Source organism: Prionailurus viverrinus, chromosome A2 (genome assembly GCF_022837055.1).
Source record: "Prionailurus viverrinus isolate Anna chromosome A2, UM_Priviv_1.0, whole genome shotgun sequence".
NCBI classification, from domain to species: domain Eukaryota; kingdom Metazoa; phylum Chordata; class Mammalia; order Carnivora; family Felidae; genus Prionailurus; species Prionailurus viverrinus.
The window spans coordinates 145,583,618-145,589,944 of record NC_062562.1 but is presented as its reverse complement, the minus strand read 5'-3'; positions in this window follow the sequence as shown (position 1 = coordinate 145,589,944).

Sequence of the window (6,327 nt, the reverse complement as noted above, 5' to 3'; positions counted from 1 at the left end):
TGGGAATGTGTAGCCAAAGGGCAGGGTGAGAGCCGGTGGATGGAAAATTATTGAGGAAATATCAGTAGTAAGGGGGATTCCGGTGAACTTGACCTAATAGGATTCTTGCTGAAGACAAGACCCCTGTGTTTTGTCTTGTTTTCTAAATCAAAGGCCTGTGGTTCTGAGAGTTCATCAGTCGTTCCCTCGGGCCGCTCAGGATGCAAGTCGGGACCAGTCATTTCTACATGTTGAGTGTCCCCAGAATCTCTGCTTCCTCCACCTCCTATCTCATCCACAACACTAGAGTCTTAGTTGGCCAGCCATTTGTTATTTTTCTTAAGATTTATAAGGGCATTTGTGAGGCTTTATAATCTCATTCCATCGCACACTTTAAGTGGGTCTGGTCTTGGTATTACTCCTTGAGGACATTTTCTTTTTTCTCTGAATTCCATTTCAGAAACTTTAGGGTGCGTCCTTACATTGTTTTGGGGATTGTTTTTTGCACATGTCATATCCTGATGGGCTCTAATTGACTCTGGATCACAATGCTTTGTTTCTTTTCTCTTTTAACTTACGTGATTATTGGTTATTAAAAACTTTACTATCCCTTATGTGGTGTTATTTTCATTTTCATCTGGGAAATCGATGTCAATGATAAGTCCACTAAACAAAGGCTGTCATTTCTTCCCTTGTTGGGGTCCGGGTTGGGAGGGTAGGGGAGAACAACGTGGGGCAGCCAGGGCTGGCTATGGCAGAAATGGGTTTATTTAACAACCTTTAATTGGGTGTCCAGCAGGAACCAGGCACTGGAGGATACACAAGCGAATAAGGTATCTATGGTTGGTGTATTTGCCAACACAGCATCCACTTTTCCGGGAACAGCACCACATTAGTTAGACTTCATGGTCGTAATCACAGAAATTGACAGGCCAACCTTAGCCAAAGGGAATTTCTTGGAAGACTATTGGCGGGTCTCTACCACAAATGAACGTTAAAGTAACCAGGCTTGGGGGATAGGCAGAAACCAAAAGAGAAGCAATAGCCTGGATGGAAGTCCAGCAAGGGCTGCCTGGCCATGGCTATGAGGGTCTATGGATGGCAATTTACCAGGAGGAAACGTCAGAAGTAAAGGGGATGATACCCCTGCTCAGTATATAAAATTCAGCTAAGTCCTTACAATGGACCTGATGGGTTAGCAGAAGGGCTGGTTCCTGAAACTGGGAAAGCGTTGAGTAGAAGAGGCCACCATAAGAAGAGCAGCTTCTTTGTGTTCAGGGACACAGCCCACTTATGTGACTACAAGAGACGGAGTGATTGTCTTGACCTCCTACCTGGACTTCCTACTGGGCGAACCCACCTGGACACCAGAGGCAATGGGCCCTTCGATGTAGCCCATACGGATCAGCTTGGAGAGCAGGCAGGAATCACAGTTCTGGGGCATGGAGAAGGTGGAAAAAGGATTGCATTTGGAAGGAGAAGGGAAGTATCCAGCACACAGAGGCATAAGGCCCGAGTCAGCATTCCTGGGACACTGAACGTTAAGGGGATAAACACAAAGAGCGCATGGTGGGGACTTATTCATGCCACTGAGTGTCCCAAACAGACTGGAGATTAAATCCAAGTCCTACATCCTTGCTGGCGCCCTGGATCAGCTCCTTCCAGTCTCTTCAGTTTCTTCAGCGATCTCTTTGATTCTGTGAGCCATTCTCAAATGGACACAAGGACACAAAACCCAGGCTCCTCCTGCCTCAGAGTTGTCCCTGTTGACTGCACCTGGAGAATTCTGGTTGGTACTAGTTTGGCATGGATTGGTACTACAGCATGGGCTGCAGGCCATATAGGTCCCCAACAAGATAGAATAGAATGAATGCAGCAAGATTCCATGAACATTCTGGGGTGAAAACTTAGCCGTCAGTGGTCCACAGCTAATTAAATAACCAGTAGTTGATAACAAGGACCGCTCGACAACAGACGTGTCTGCTGGAGGCAGGCGGTTGCTGCCTTAGGACAAGATAAAGGGTATGAAGAATTCCAGAACACTGGAGTAGAATGGGTGCTTCTGATGACACCGAATAACTCAAAGAGAACAGAAGTTAAAGGGAAAAACTCACATTTGGTTCTCTCGGTTATTGAATTATGAAGGCTGTCGAGGTCACAGCTTCAAACCAGTCTCTTGTGTGACAGAGGCACAGTGTAAGAGTGCCTGAAATTGAAAAAGGCCTGAAAGACCCAAACCCTCGGGTCCTTCTGAAAACTCCCCACTGCCCATCCCATGTGAGAGGAAGCCGTTCTTTTCTTGCGAGAAGGGTGCTGAAGATTCCCTTCCGTGTTATGAGGCCAGTAACCAGAATTCAACTCTATGATGCCCCAGCAGGTGTGGGTAGGTATGTATAGGAATCAGTGTAGGGAAGAGAAAGCATTTCTTTTTTCAATATATGACATTTATTGTCAAATTAAGAAAGCATTTTCCTAGGAAAACATATCGAAGGAATTGGGCAATTTCTATCTGTAAAGTCCGTAAATATTAATGAGTACCAATTTTAGGGCACTCCATCAGGGAGGGAGAACATAATTTTTAGAGAGGATTGTTTCACTGAAGTGGATGTTCTTACCAGAGATGACATCATAATTGTGCTATTTCTCACAGCGCCGTATATTATAGTTTGCTGTGTTGGCTGAAGCGAAACTCAGTTCGGCCTGGTTCACATTAAGGAATGGTGAGAGGCCAGAAATTCCTTGATGCGATGTAGAGAAAGGAATTCAAAGCCTTTGGGAGACAAGAAAGTTGACTTGGATCTATCATGTACCTACTGCCGCCCTTGCCTGATTCCATCCTTTGAGAAGGCCCTGAACGCTTGCACATCCTCAAGGTTTTGAGAAAGCGCTAGAAATGTTTAAGAGGCTCTCTTTAAACACATAAATGGGCTCTGTAATCTCAGTGACGAGAGGAGAGTTCTAGGGAGCACTCAAGGACCAGAAGCGTAGTTCTGCATGATAATCAGAGCCGAGACTGGTTTGACCTTTCGAGATTCTGTGTCTGTGGTTCATTAATCAAGGATGCTTTCGGGACATTTTTCATGCCATCTGGCTGCCTGTCCTCCTTTCTGGGGACTTACACATCGTGAGTTTCACTTCCTCGAGGCGGAAGCCAGGCCTGACTTTCGCAGCCTCCTTTTCAGCCCAAGCGCATCCTGTAACCTGAGCTCTGCCAGGCAGACTCATCTGCGTGAAACCCTCTTGTTTCTCTGGAGTAGGTGGCAGAGGAAGCATCTGATTTAGGAGGCAGCGGCGACACGATCCAGACCAGGGCCACTGGTGGGAGCTGAAGGATACGTGCCACAGTGGGGGCACGGAGTCCTCCTTGGAGCAGTCCCGCAGCCATGGTTGGGCCACTGTTCCTTGTCCCGGCTACGTAAGCCCTCAAGCCATTTCTCTCTTGCCCTTCCAGAAACTCTGTCAGCCACTAGATATCCTTTGAGACGTTCATTTCATGCTTGAACTAGAGTTGGTTGTTGACAACTAAAATATCAGGACTGGTTTGGGGTCTCTAGGAATCAAATTGATAGGCAATGGCTCAGGTCATTTGTATCATCAAATGAAAGCTGGCTCTGATGAATACGGTTAGAGAATCATGCCTGCTTATCACTCCTCAGTCCTCAGTCAGTGCTCACACCCGGGATCTGTGAATGAGGGGAAGGCCGGGACCCTTAACCGGGGATCCTATTACAAACACCGAAAACCACCTGCCATGAATGTTCCTTCTAGGAATCTCCAAAGAGACCTTAGGCCATTTACAGTGATAATGTGCCCTCATAAAAGGAAAACACAGAAACTTTTGGGAACCTCGGGCTACTGACTCTGAGTTAACACCAACGGGGGCGGGGGGGCGGCAGGGGGGCCCAAAATGCTATGCCGATCAGACTGGAATCCTTCAGACCCAGTGTTGGGTAGAAAAACTGTCTCAGGGGCGCCTGGGTGGCGCAGTCGGTTAAGCGTCCGACTTCAGCCAGGTCACGATCTCGCGGTCCGTGAGTTCGAGCCCCGCGTCGGGCTCTGGGCTGATGGCTCAGAGCCTGGAGCCTGTTTTCGATTCTGTGTCTCCCTCTCTCTCTGCCCCTCCCCCGTTCATGCTCTGTCTCTCTCTGTCCCAAAAATAAATAAACGTTGAAAAAAAAAATTTAAAAAGAAAAACTGTCTCAAGGGAACACGCAAAGTGTAACACAATCTGTCTAAACTCTTCATCCCTATCCGGAAACATGCAAGTGAGCAAAACAAGCCAGTGAACCCTGGCTAACTTAGCAAGGATGTACAGAGATGCTTGGCAGGGTGCCTCCCTGAACAGATAGCAAAGAGTCAGATTTTGGTGGACATCTGTTATTGTCAGCCACCAGACATCCGCTCCCCTAGCCGTTCTCTTGTGACACCCCTCAATTTCCCTTGGGGAAACCACCCGGCCTGCTGCAGCGTTTGATGAGATGTTCAATTAGCCACCCTTACCTGAATGCCCAGAGCTGTTCTGATGTCAGTGCACTCCAAGACTGGCTCTCTAACGGTCCCTTTGAGTCTGTGAGCTAACCCAGATCCTTCCAATAAATTCCCTTTGGTTTAAATTTGAGTCAGCTTCTTTAATTGGCAAAGAACTCTAACATACAGTGGCATCTATTCCCAAAGGGTTCCTAGCCCCACCAAGGAAATGAACATGTAAACAAGGATAAAATGAACATGTAAACAAGGAAATGAACATGTAAACAATAGACAATATCCTGTCTATTGTCTGCCGGCAATAGACAGGCAGACACAGAGTACGATATTACCGTAGAGGAACTCCCATCAGCAGGGACAAGGATCACGACAGCCATAGGTAGAAATGCAAGGAAAGTTCCTTGCGTAGAGTGAAGGACAAACAACACCCTCGTAGTGTCTAAACACCCCGTGCGTTTTGGAGACCACAAGAAATTTAGCATGTGGGAACGTGAGGTTCAATGGAAGCAGCCTCTGGAGAAGCGGAGGGGCTGGAGATGGATCCAAGCCTGGCCATTTCATAACAGCGAGTTTAGTTTTTATCAAGGGTGAAGCTGTGGTCAGAATGGTGTTTCAGAAAGATCGCTCTTTCGAAGTAAAGAAGGGAAGTGGGTTGGGAGAAATCGGAAACTCATTGGACTTTGGAGTTAGACTGGGTTCAGGTCCTGGCCCTGCTACTGACTCCCTCTATGACCTTAAGCAAGTTCTTGAACCTCTCTGAGGCTCATATTCATCATCTGTAAAATGTGGTAACAAGAGTATCTCCCTCCCAATGAGTTGCGTGGATTAAGTGATCTCTGTAAAGTTTCACCAGGGGGTTGGGCACATGGTAAGTTGCTAACGAAGTTAGCTATTATTGGCATAATGATGACAGCTTGGGAGACCCGCTGGGGTCATCGCAATAGTTTTGGTGAGAGTTGATGGAGTTTTAAACCAAGGCAATAGAAATGAGGACGGAGAGCCCCTAAATGTTTGTAAATACAGGGACACTTTGAGAGTGGCATGGGTACATATCAATAACGATATAGGACCACAAGCATACATTGGGGAGCATGGTCACCCTTCACATTAGCTTGTTCTAAGTTCTGCTGCTAGACCTCCCTCACCAGCACCAACACTGCTCAGCTTGATTACAGCAGGCTGGAAGGAAATTTGTTTGGTTTTTATTTTTATTGCGGATGAAAAGAAACCCACAGACACTGGGCATACTCCCAGCTCGTGTCTTTTATGATCCTCTTGAGCCAGGATTTATAGCTGAGCCCACCTGAGTGCGCACAAGGGGAAGAGGGGCACGTTCTTTCTCACTCTGTCACTCTATTTCCTATCGTGTGGACTCTAGAAAGGTGGGTCCTCTAGCCTTGATTTGCAGACCCGTGGCTCAAACACCATGCCAGCCTCAGTGGGCTTCCTGTGTCTCCGGAATAGGGCTCAGTATCTCTCCCACACCGTCCCTCGAGGCAGGTAACTTGTCTGTTTGGGCCTAATATGCCCAGCATCAAGCACAGTGCCTGGCGCCGAGAGGGGGCTTGATTAATAGTTACTGAATATTGTGGTAGTGTTGTCCATGTAAGTATTTGCCATTTGTCCAGAGGCTGGCCAGAGCTCCTGCCCCACCCCTCATATACACAGATACTGTGTCTTCCAGTTTGCTTTCATTAGGCCCGGGCTAGGAAAAGCCAAATCCGTTAGGACTCCTGGTCACTGGTGGTCATCGCCATAGTTGGTCGGCATCATTGTCAAGATTTCTCTCACTTTGGGTTTGTAGCAGCCCTGCCTCTGTTTTCCCCTACCCCCCTGAATGAGGAAGTTGGCTTTTTCCTCAGG